The sequence below is a fragment of the Balaenoptera acutorostrata genome, chromosome 1 (assembly GCF_949987535.1).
Source record: "Balaenoptera acutorostrata chromosome 1, mBalAcu1.1, whole genome shotgun sequence".
NCBI lineage: Eukaryota > Metazoa > Chordata > Mammalia > Artiodactyla > Balaenopteridae > Balaenoptera > Balaenoptera acutorostrata.
Window position 1 is genome coordinate 80,692,736 of NC_080064.1, and position 13,488 is coordinate 80,706,223.

The 13,488-nt window shown below is 34.9% G+C and overlaps 1 protein-coding gene across 24 annotated transcripts in view; it reads right to left on the minus strand.

Moving 5' to 3' along the window:
- The window catches only part of ZNF644 (zinc finger protein 644), a 125,646-nt gene that overhangs the window by 72,460 nt on the left and 39,698 nt on the right, over positions 1-13,488 (minus strand). Inside the window, exon 1 of one of the 24 annotated variants that reach the window (XM_057552007.1) lies at positions 8,542-8,562. The exons of the other annotated variants lie outside the window; for them this stretch is intronic. The gene's annotated coding sequence lies outside the window, so the exon portion shown is untranslated. Of the gene's footprint in view, positions 1-8,541; positions 8,563-13,488 lie in introns of those variants that run through there. 24 annotated transcript variants of the gene reach the window in all.

The window sequence follows — 13,488 nt, forward strand, 5'->3', positions numbered from 1 at the left end:
ATTATGAAAATCAACAAGTATAAACATATATGTGCCTAACAATCAAGACCTAAAATATATGAAGAAAAACTGACAGAAATGAAAAAAGACAGTTCTACAATAATAGGTGCTGGATACATCAATACCCCAGTTTCATAATAATGGATAGAAAAATCCAACAGAAGATCAATAAAGAAATAAATGGCTTCAACAACAATATAAGTCAGCTAGACCTGACAGATATATACAAAACATTCTACTCAAAAAGAGCAGAATACATATCTTCTCAAGTGTACATGTAACACTTTCTAAGACAGACCATATGTTAGTCCATAAAATAAGTCTCCACATATTAAAAAGAGAGAGCTCATACAAAGTATCTTTTTCGACTACATGGAATAAAACTGGAAATTAGTAATAGAAGGAAACCTAAAAAATTCACAAACATGTGGAAATAAAAAACACCTTCTTAAACAAGCAATGGACCAGAGAAGATCTCATGAGGGAATAAGAAAATACTCTGAGATAAATGAAAATGAAAACACAACGTATTGACACTTATGGGATGCAGCAAAAGCAGTATTCAGGGGAAATTTTATAACTATAAAAGCCTACATTAAAAAAGATACATGTCATATCAATAATGTAACTTTACACATTAAAGAACAACAACAACAACAAAACTAAACTGCAAACTAGCAAAATGATAGAAATAATAATGATTGGAGTGGAAATAAACAAAATAGAGATTTGAAAAATAACAGAATCAGTGAAACCAAAAATTGGTTCTTTGATCAATAAAACTGAAAAAGCTTTAGCTAGACTGACCAAGAAAAAAAAAGAGAAAACTCAAGTTACTAAAATGAGAAATGCAAGAGGGACACTACTACCAACCTTATGGAAGTAAGAGGGGTATAAGAGTATACTACAATCAATTGTATACTAACAAGTTAATAACCTAGGTGAGATGGACAAATTCCTAGAAACACATGAACTACCAAAAATAACTCAAGAAGAAATAGAAAATCTGAAAAGACCTATAATAAGTAAAGAGATCGATTCAGTAATCAAAAATCTCCCAAAAAGAAAAAGCCCAAGACCAGATGGTTTCACTAGTGAACTCTTCCAATCATTTCAAGTGGAATTAATAATCAATCCTTCTCAAATTCTACCAAAAATAGAAGAGAAAACACTTTCTAACAACTCTATAAGGCCACCATTAAACTGACTTCAAAGACATCATGAGAAAAGAAAACTAGTGACCAAGATCCCCTATTATATGGATGCAAAGATCCTAAACAAAATACTAGCACAATAAATCTATAACCTACTAAAATGATTATGTATCATGACCATTTGAGATTTATCCCAGGAATTCAATGGTAGTTTAATATAAGAAGATCAACCAATGTAACATACCACATTATCAGACTGAAAAACAAAAACCAATAGAGCATCTCAATAAAAGCAGAAAAAGCATCTGACAAAATTATACACCCTTTCACAACAAAAACACTTAATAAAGTATGAATATAAGGGAAGTTCCTCAACCTGATAAAGACCATCTATGAAAAACCCACAGCCAACATCACACTTTATAGTGAAAGACTGAAAACTTTCCCACTAAGATCAGGAACAAGACAAGGAGGTCTGTTCTTCCCACTTCTATTCAACATTGTGTAACAGGTTGTAGTTAGGGCAAACATGAAAGAAAAAGGAATAAAAGGCATCCAGATCGGAAAGAAATAAACTATCTCTACTTGCAGCCGACATGATCTTATATAAAGAAAACTCTAAATAATACACACACAAAAAAAAACCTATTAGAGCTAATAAACAAGTTCAGAAAAAATTGCAATATACAACATGAATATAGAAAAATCAGCTGCAATGAAAAATCTGAAAATGAAATTTTTTAATTCCATTTACAATAGCTTCAAAAAGAATAAAATACTAGAGAAAAATTTAAATAAAGAAGCAAATTAATACACAAAAAACTAAAAAACATAGTTAAAGGAAATTAAAGAAGACATAAATAAATGAAAAGACATCCTGTATCCTGTGTTCATGGTCTGGAAGACTTTATATTGTTAAGATGGCAATACTACCACCTAAAAGCCATCTACAGATTCAGTGCAATCCTCATCAATATTCCAACAGTGTTTTTGTCAGAAATAGAAATGCTGATCCTAAAGTTCATATGAATTTGCAAGGGATCCCAAATAGCCAGTACAACAATCTTAAAAAAGAAGAACAAAGTTAGAGGACTCAATCTCCGAAATCAAATCTTACTACAGAGCTACAATAATAAATGTGGTACTGACATAAGGATATACCAATGGAATAGAATTGAAAGTATAGAAATAAACCCATTCATCAATAGCCAACTGATTTTCAATAAGGGCACTAAGACCACTGAATGGGAAAAGTCTTGTCTCTTCAACAAATGATGCTGGGATACCTGGATATCCACATCCAAAGGAATAAAGTTGGACTCCTACCTCACACCATATGCAAAAATTAATTCAAAATAGATCAAAGACCTAAATATAAGAGCTAAAATTATAAAACTCTTAGAAGAAAGCATAGGAATAAGTCTTCGTGACCTTGGATTTCACAATGGATTCCTAGATATGACAAAAGCAACAAAAAACAAAACAATAAATTGGACTTCATCAAAATTGAAAACTTTTGTGCATCAAAGGACATTAAGAAATGAAAAGACACTCTATAGAGTGGGAGAAAATATTTGCAAATTATTTTTCTGATAAGGGTCTAGTCTCCAGAACATATAAAGAACCCCTACAACTCAACAACAAAAAGATGAACAATCCAATTTTTTAAATGGGCAAAGGACTTAAATAGACATTTCTCCAAAGACAATCTATAAATGGCCAAGAAGCACATGAAAAGATGATCAACCTCACTAGTCATTTAAGAAATGCAAACCAAAACCACCATAAGATACCACTTCATACCCACTAGCATGCCTATAATCCAAAAAATGAAAAATAATAAGTGTTAGCAAGGATACAGAGTAATAGGAATCTTTGTACATTCCTCGTGGGAATATAAAATGGTGCGGTCACCATGGAAAAGTGTGGCAGTTGCTCAAGAAGTTAAAACACAGAATTATCACATGACCCGTTAATTCTACTTCTACGTATATATAGAAAAGAATTAAAAACAGATATTCAAACAAAGGTACACAAATGTGCACAGCAGCACTATTTACAATAGCCTAAAAGTGTAAGCAACCCAAATGCCCATCCATAGACCAGACGAATGGATAAAGAAATTAGCATAGTCATACAATAGAATGTTTCTCAGGCATAAACAGGAATAAAGTACTCATCTGCTACAAAGTGGATGAGCCTAAAAAACATTATGTGAAATAAACATGACACAAAAGGTTACATACTGTATGATCTTATTTACATGAAATATATAGAATAGGGAAAATCACAGAGATAGAAAGCAGATTCATGTTTGCCAGGGGCTGGTAGGAGGGAGGAATGAATAGTGACTGCTTAATGGGTACAGGATCTCCTCCTTGGGAGTGTCGAAGTATCTTGGAACTAGTTAGAGGTCATGGTTGCACAATATTGCAAATTCACTAAAAGTTCACTGAATTTTATACTTTAAAATTAATAATTTATTTTAGGTGAATTTTACCTCAAAGGAAAAAAAGCAATTGCATTTCTATATACTAACAATGAACATATAGAATCTGAAATTAAAATCACAATACCACTAACGATCAATCCAAATAAAATGAAACACTCAGGTACAAACTTAACATGCAAAATATCTGTATGTTGAAATTACAAATGCTGATGAAAGAAATCAACCTAAATAAATGGAAGATAGATTGAAGACTCAATATAGTAAAGATTTCAATTTCATTCTTCCCAAATCAATCTATAGGTTTAATGCAAATACTATCAAATCCCAGGAAAGATTTTGGTGGATACATGTAAGCTTATTTTAAACTTTATATGAAAAGATACAGGCCTTAGAATAGCTAAAACAATCTGTAAGAATAAAGTGGGATGAATCATTCTACCCTAAATTAAGGCCTACTATACAGCTACAGTAGTCAAAACAGCATGGTATTGGATAGACATATAGATCAAAGGAACAGAACTGAGAACCCAGAAATAGATCCACACCAATATGCCCAACTGATTTTCGACAAAGATCCAAAAACAGGTCAACAGAGGAAAGGTAGCCTTTTGCAACAAAATGGTGCTAGAGCAATTAGATGCTCATAGGTAAAGAAAAAAAAACCTTGAATTAAGTCTTACAACTTGTAAAAAATTAATTCAGAATGGATCACTATGAACTTGGATGTAAAATGCAAGTCTATAAAACTTTTAGAAAACAAAACAAAACAAAAAACATCTTCGGGATCTAGGGTAAAGAGTTCTTAGACTTGACACCAAATGCACAATTCAAAAAGAAAAAATTGATGGGCCTCTCAATATTTAAAACTTCTACTCTGCAAAAGACCATGTTAAGAAGATAACACAAGCTACAGAACAGGAGAAAGCATTTACAAGCCCCGTATCTGACAAAGGACTAGTGGGTAGAGTATATAACTCTCAAGACTCAATATAAAAAAAACAAAAAAACCCAATTAGAAAATGGGTGAAAGACATGAACGGATATTTTGCCTAAGAGAATATAAAAATGCAAATGAGCACAGGAAAAGATGTTGAGCATCATTAGCCGTTAGGGAAATGCAAATTAAAAGCACACAGATATCACTACGCACCTTTCAAAATGGCTAAAAAAAAAAAAAAGTGACATCTACCACCTAACGTTGGCAAAGATGTGGAGAAACTGGATCATTTATACACTGCTAGAAAACAATTTGGCCATTTCTGATAAAACTAAACATGCAACTAGCATGCAACCCAGCAATTGCACTCTTGGGCATTTATTCTATAGAAATGAAAACTGATGTTTACATACAAACCTATACACAAATGTTCATATTAGCTTTATTCATAATATCCCCAAACTGGAATTGACCCAGACGTCCTTCAATAGGTGAATAAACTGTGGTACACTGACGCCGTGGAATACTACTCAGAATAAAAAGGAATGAACGAATCAATGTACACAGTAACTTGTATGAATCTTGAGGGAATTGTGCCAGTTGAAAAAAGCCAATACCAAAAGGTTATATACTGTATGATTCCATTTGTACAACATTCTTGGAATGACAAAATTATAAAAAGGGCAAACAGATTACTAGTTACAAGGGATTAGGGGACCACGGGAAGGGAAGCAAGTTGGCTACAAAAAGGCATCCCTCGGGGTTCCTGTGAGGGAAGTGTTCCATAACTTGACTATATCAAAGTCAGTATCCTGAGTATGACATTGTATTGCGGTTTTTGCAAGATGTTACCATTAGGTAAAGGGTACAGGGATCTCTGTATTATTTCTTTTAACTGCACGTGAAACTACAATTACATCAAAATTAAACTGCCCTCTTCAAAAATGCCAAGATCATTAAAGAGAAATAAAAGATGATATAAAGGACATTACTGAAACAACTGGTAAAGTTTTAACATGAGCTATGGATTAGATAGGACAATAATACTGCACCAATGGTACATTTCCTGACAGAGTCCTTATTTTTAGGAAATAGATACTGAAGTATTCACAGATAAATGGACATGATGTCTGCAAATTAGTCTCGAATAGTTCAGGAGAAAAATGACAACAAATAAATACTTGTATAGATACAGATAAGGAAAACACAAATAAAGCAAATGTCGCAAAATGTTAACTGGTGAATCTGGGTATGAGTACAGAGGAGCCCTTTATACTATCTAGTAACTTTTCTAAGTGTGAAAGTGTATCAACATTAATTTTTTTTTAATTATCAATGGAAAAAATAAAAAATAAATAAAATTACCAATGAGAGTAGGTGGGCAACAACACTGTATTATTGCTCCAAAATAATATCTTCTTATGAGGGTGAAGGAGAAATGGGTGAGAGTCTAAATGAGATAAGACTACATATTTGATTACAGCTTTTTATACATGGTTTCTTTTCTTCATAGCAAAATTATTCCACAGCTCTTATGAGAGGCAGCATACAAAGCCTTTAAGAGCACAAACTCTGAAGCTAGACTACCTGATTCAATTCTCAGCCCTTCCACTGCTAAGTCAATTAAACTCATTTTACCCCAGTTTCTTTACCTGAAAACTGAGGATTGAGTTGATATTTTATAAAGTACTTATAACAATGCCTGCCATATAGTAAGCACTATATAATGTTAAATAAAAGAAATCTGGGCTTATCATGGTTTTGGTTTTAATCAATCAGATAAAAAAAATCTGCTTGTTTGTCAACTGTGAGACAGTAAACATTATATAAACTTTTGTTTATGAAATAAATCTAAGGTTATCATAGTTTTAGTTTTCATCAGTCAGTCAAAAAATATAAGAGCCTATCACCTGCCAAGGGTACTGTAGGAGATGTTATTATTTAGTATCTTATTTATTATCTTGTCATGCTTTTAAGTCATTGAATCAATAGGTTGTTCAGTTTACAATCATCACAGATATACAGAAAAAGTAACTTCCTAGGGACTATGTCCTCAAGAAAGAGCCAAGATTTAAGTTGAACTTTCTTGGATGAGTTAAATTTCAAGGGTACAGATGAACTGAGGATGAGAGTGGTGATATGAGTAACTGTGAAAGTGTCAGGATTTTCCAAGAACAATGATAATCAATTAGGCTACAGCAAAATGTTTATTTAAAAAAACAGCAGGAGATGAAACATTAAAGTTGACTGGAACATGAATTTGAAAGCTCCTGAATGTAAGATCTAAAAATTAAAATTTATCCTTAAGGAGTTGTTAAATGTTTTTTTTTTTTGAGCAAATAATGTAATTAGGGTAACTTCCTAAAAAACTGAATCAAATGATCTTACAGAAATAAAATGAAGTGAGCAAAGACATATCATTCACAGATGAATACAATAGAGAGGATAAACAAAACAGCAATGGGAATGGAAAGGAAAGATACACATTACACTGACAAGGTAAAAGCAAAAAGACCTAGTAACTGACCAAATCTTTAAGACAGAAAGTAAGCAATGTAAATATTCAGAGGGATTTTGGTCTCAATGATGAGAATGGGGCGCTAGCAAGAACAGGTTTTGAGAGTAAAGGTGACTAATTCAGTTTAAATATGGTGATGTTAGAATACACAAATGAAAGTATCCAAACTGATGGTGTTTTTAGTAGAAGACCTGTTTCAATAATGTCATTAAAAATATTTCTGACTTGAGGATAGGGGGAGGGGGTGGGGTGAGATGTGACAGGGTAAGAGAGTGTCATGGACATATATACACTACCAAATGTAAAATAGATAGCTAGTGGGAAGCAGCCGCATAGCACAGGGAGATCAGCTCGGTGCTTTGTGACCACCTAGAGGGGTGGGATGGGGAGGGTGGGAGGGAGGGAGATGCAAGAGGGAAGAGAAATGGGAACATATTGTATATGTATAACAGATTCACTTTGTTATAAAGCAGATGCTAACACACTATTGTAAGGCAATTATACTTCAATAAAGATGTTTGAAAAAAAAAAAAAATTTCTGATTAGGGCTTCCCTGGTGGCACAATGTTTAAGAATCCACCTGCCAATGCAAGGGACATGGCTTTGAGCCCTGGTCCGGGAAGATCCCACATGCCGCAGAGAAACTAAAGCCCATGCGCCACAGTTACTGAGCCTGCACTCCAGAACCTGAGAGCCACAACTACTGAAGCCTGCGCGCCTAGAGCCCGTGCTCCACAAGAAGAGAAGCCACCGCAATGAGAAGTCCGCGTACTGCAACAAAGAGTGGCCCCTGCTCGCCACAACTAGAGAAAGCCCGTGCATGGCAACGAAGACCCAACACAGCCAAAAATAAATAAATAAAATAAATAAATTTATTGAAAAAAATATTTCTGATTAGAAAGTGAAATATGTTTGTTGGAATGGAAGGAAGGCAGTATAAATATGAATGGTTACAGGGTAATTTAAGGGGAGAAATATTACTCAAGTGAAAGAATAATCTTTTAAGTTGGAAGAACTAACTTGTCTGACACGCCTGTCACTTGACTAAAAATAAAATTTGATTAGATATTAAACGTTATATGTAAACACTGACTGATTATTCAACAACTGTTTATTGAGTTCCTCTGTGCCAAGAACGGCTCTAGATGGTGAGTATACAATGGTGAACAAAGTGGGCAAAGTCCTACTGTCACATATACCTTTTTTCCTAATGATTTGCTGAATCACAATTAACCTAAAGACTTCATGACCAGGACTTCCCTGGTGGTCCACTGATAAAGAATCCACCTTCCAATGCAGAGGACATGGGTTTGATCCCTGGTCGGGGAACTAAGATCCCACATGCCGCGGGGCAACTAAGCCCGCACACCACAACTACTGAGCTTGCGCGCCTCAACGAGAGAGCCTGCATGCCACAAACTAAAGAGCCCACGCACTCTGGAGCCCGCGCACCACAGCTAGAGAGAGAAAACCCACATACCACAACTAGAGAGAAGCCTGTGAGCCACAACGAAGAGCCCGTGTGCGCTGCAATGACAGATCCCACATGCCTCAACGAAGCTGCTGCGTGCCACAACTAAGACCAGACGCAGCCAAAAGAAAGAAAGAAAGAAAATAAATTAAAAAAAAAAAAAAAGACTTCATGACCATTTTAACCTAAACTTTGTTACACAGGCAGGAAAATAAATTATCAAATAATCAGAGTTCATATTTAGCTAATATGTATTAGACACTATTAATGGAAATCCAAGATTTAACACATTTAAGATATCCTTAGGCTATTCAAGTATCTTTGGTAAGACTATTGCCATCAATAGTATGATTAATTGTTCATTAATGGTATTAAATCTTGTTTAATTAAGAGTAAGCAGAGACTAGAATCTAATAAAAACAGCAGCTCATAAATTTATATGGAGCAACTCATTTTCAACAATCTTTAGGTCAACTGAATAGCTCATATATAAAGATGCTTTGCAATATCTTGCAGAGAGATATCAAAACAAAAAATAAATTTGTGAGATATTATGAAGATTTAATGCTGATGACTCTCCGATCTCTTTAAGTTACAGGTCTCTTGCATCTAACTGCCACCTGACATTTCCACTCAGATGTCTTGAGCTACTTCAAGCTCAATATAGCTAAAATTTAGCTCTTGTTCTCCATAAACCTGCTTCTTCTCCACAGTTCCTATCTGTGAATATCGCACTACTGCCAGGCCAGAAACATGGATATCATCCTCAACTCCTTCCTTACTCTCCTACCACCAATTCCTTTACAATTCATCACCAAAGCTGATCTATTTTCTTGTCTAAATCTCTCTCAAATCCAACTACAGCTTTTCCATTACAACCACTCTAAAGTCAGGCCAGCAGCCTCCCCCTACAAACGGATCATCCTGATTCCAATCTAGCTTCTCCACTAATTTGTTCTCCATTTTAATTCTCCACATTTCTAAAACCCTGATCTGATCACATCACGTCCTCACACTTAAACTCCTTGAATGGCATCTCATTACTCTGTTAATCCAACTTCCTTAAAGTGACTTATAAGACCTTCAATAAAATAGCTCAAGCCTTCCTCTGTCTTATCTCTTGACACTAGCCACTCCTCTCAGCCTCACTGCATGTAGAACACTACACTCAAGACATACCATATTTCTTTCAGTTCCACCAATCTTCCCTTTCTCTTACCTCTCATCCTTTCCACGTGCCACTTCCTCTACTAACAACAGTCTTTCCCCAACTTTTTATCTAGACAAATCACCAAAGGTCCTCCAAGTTTTAGTTTAAGTGTCACTTCTTCTGGGAGGCCTTTCCATATTTCCATTTAGTCATTCAATAAATCTTTATCATTTAATAAACATACTGCCCTAAGTGCTTATATATCAATAAATAAAACAGACACGATCTTTGTAATCCAGGACACAGACTATCACAACATTAATCACATTTGATTGTAATTACATATTTAGTCATCTTTCCTCCTCAGACTAGTAACTAGTATCAAGTATGAGCTACAACCAATTTAACTATAGCAACCAGTTCATAAAACACTGAATGAATCAACAAAACATTAAACAAATATTTACCATCACGTGACAGGCCCACAGTCCTCAGCCTAGCTAGAAGACTCTAAAAGGTTTCAAATGTCTGCTTTAATGGTCATCTCAAAAGAACAGTAGATCAGAGGTCAGAAGAGACAGACTATGCTAACATTAGTTTGTAGCAAACTATAAAGAAATTCATCATAAGAAAATATTTATCCTAAATAAATAGCTTTATTAAGGGAACAAAGACAAACAATCTGGTTATTCAATATTAAGTAACTGAAGGCAGTACATAAAACATGAAGGTATGTTAATTGATGGATTTAATGATTAAAAAAATCTTTTGCAAATTATATGTTCTCAATGGATTAAGCTATGATGAAGGTGATATTTCAAGCCTTTGAGAATCTCACAAAGAAATGCACAGTCAAATAAATACCACTTTACAATGATCAGACTGGCAAAGATTAAAACACTGGTTAATATTTAGCAGGGTCTGGGAAAACAAATATTCTCAAAAACTGCTAATAGAATATTAAGTGGTACAATCTCATTTGCAGTATATATATCAGAAATTAAAGTGTACACATCCATTGACCCAGTAATCCACTGCTACAAGTTATCCTATAGACATTCTCACAAAATCACAATGATATAGTTAAGAATATTTACTGCAGCACTGCTCATACAAGCAAAAAAACCCCTGAGATTTACCCAAGTATTTATTAAGAAGGAAACAGTTATATTACATGTAATACATATATGAAAAAAATGTCCAAGACATATTGGAAAACAGTGACAAAACAAGGCAGAATACATACCAGCCATTTTGGATAACTTATGGGGAGTACAGGGCTGAGCGAGAGAGGAAAGTTTTACTCCTTATTTTAAATATTTCTGTACTGTCTGCTTACACATATAAGCATATGTGGCTTTTATATAAAAAGATAAAGCTTTGAAAATACTAAATGTTACTTGGCAATATATTTGGAAAAGGTTGAATGTACATTGTGCAATCTAATCTAGAATTAGAAACAAACAATTTCATTAATTAAAAAGTTTTCGGGCTTCCCTGGTGGCGCAGTGGTTGAGAATCCGCCTGCCGATGCAGGGGACACGGGTTTGAGCCCTAGTCTGGGAAGACCCCACATGCCGCGGAGCAACTGGGCCCGTGAGCCAGAACTACTGAGCCTGCGCGTCTGGAGCCTGTGCTCCGCAACAAGAGAGGCCCTGATAGTGAGAGGGCCGCGCACCGCAATGAAGAGTGGCCCCCGCTCTCCGCAACTAGAGAAAGCCCTCGCACAGAAACAAAGACCCAACACAGCTAAAAATAAATTAATTAATTAATTTAAAAAAAAAAGTTTTCTTTTTCACAGTACAACAAACGGAAGCACATCTACAGTGCTACTAAAGAATGGAAGCACGGAAAGGTTAATTTGGAAATTAATGAAATTAAACTAATGTAAGACATTCATAAAGAACTTTAAATCCCTGGATTCAGGAATTCTGCAAAATAAAAAAGCTTAGCAGCATCTGACTGTGTTAAATATTGAAGTACAAAATGAAGAGGAAGTGTCTGAAAACTGAGGTATACCTGTCAGCCTCTGAGAAGAAAAACTAGTCTAAATTCTCTTAGAGACACATAAGTCAAGCAATCTCAAGGGTAAACTTCTCTCAATACTCAAATTTTATCAACAAGAGAACTAAACACACTTTACATCCAGGATGAGATAAAAGAAATAACCAAGGTTCTACATTTGATAAGAATCTGTGCCTAAGAAAAATCCTTGCAGGAAGACAGAAGGAACAGCATGAGATGGGGTCAATGCCCAACTCTGTGTCCAAGCTTTATGGTAGAAGCTGCAGAGAGGGAAAGCAACAAATTGATCCCAGTGGGGAAGAACCTTTCCTTGCTTTGGACTTGCTAGAAGGCAATAAAGCTTCAGGCATAAAAACCGCCCAGGTGACTACGATAGCCAACCCAACTAGCCCAATTCCAAACCTCAAAGAAGAAAACTAGCGCAAAATGCTTTAAAATTGTTTTAAAGTTTCATTTCTTAAGAAAGCATATTGTTTATATAAATTACAGATCTATAATGATAAAACATAATCTTTAAAAATACTTCTCAGCAAACAGCAAGCTTCCTAAGCTATAGGAATCAAAAATGTTACCATTCCAGACTATGATTCAATTTTTTCCTCCACTCCAATAGTTTTTTACCCCCAGGAAAATGAGGAAAAGTTTTCTTCACTTCTTAAAGATGTGACCAGTCTTCTTAATCTTCTACTTGTATTAGTCTAACACATCTTTTAAAATCTTTAAATGAAAGAAATAACTAGTAGGAACTCACAAAGAGAATACTTCTAGTAGCAAAGACTCCAATTTCCATAGCATGGATTAATGCCTTTCTTTGGAAAGAGTACTCAAAATCAAAGACACTCAATCTTCCTTAAGGTCTGGACTAAGAACATTATTAGCCATTTTATTCCAACTGGACTGAAAGAAGACTAGGAGGATATTTTATTTCTCTTTCCAAAATGCCTATAATGCTACTTTTGGATTGCCTTCATTGGCTCCTTCCTATAGTCCAACAGCAACTGAAGTGCCAATGCTCTCATCTCATTCCAGCCAGTACTCTGAACCCCTAGTGTTAGAGAGAGAATTTTGTTGGCTGTTCTATGTTTAACAAATCACTAAATATACACAGTACTCTGGCACTGTGCTACTAAGATAAATAAGATATGGATGGTATCTACCTTCAAAGAGCTCACAGTCTAGTAAGGAAAACAGACTACTGCAGTATGGCCAGATCTGGCTCAAAGGACAAGATGATGCTTGAGATGGACTATTTCAGGAGATTAGCTGACAACCGGGAGAAAATATATTGGCAGTTGGGGAGGCAAGGGGGTAGGAAAGAGTGACAACATATACATAGAACTAAAACTAACACTATGTACATCATACTTGATTTATTCAGGTAATTCTAGGCATTCTGGAAGAGCTGCAGTGAGATCATTATATACCATGTTATGAGTTTACATTTTATTGTGCAGGCGATGGGGGACAATGAAGGAGACAACTAGACAAAGGAAAGCAGTGTAGAAAGTTGGCAAGTGAGGTCAGAGACATGGAGAATACAATAAACAAAATTATAGAGAAAATACATAAAAATTTGTATTATGTTCATACAATGGAATATTACTCAGCAACAAAAAATAATAAACTACTACTGGTACTCACAACAACATGGAGGAAACTCAGAAACATTATGTTGATGAAAAAAGCCAGATACAAAAGAGTACAAATTATATAACTCTATGTACATAAGTTCAAGAACAGGTAAAACTAAGCTATGCCAACAGAATTCAGAAAGATGCTTA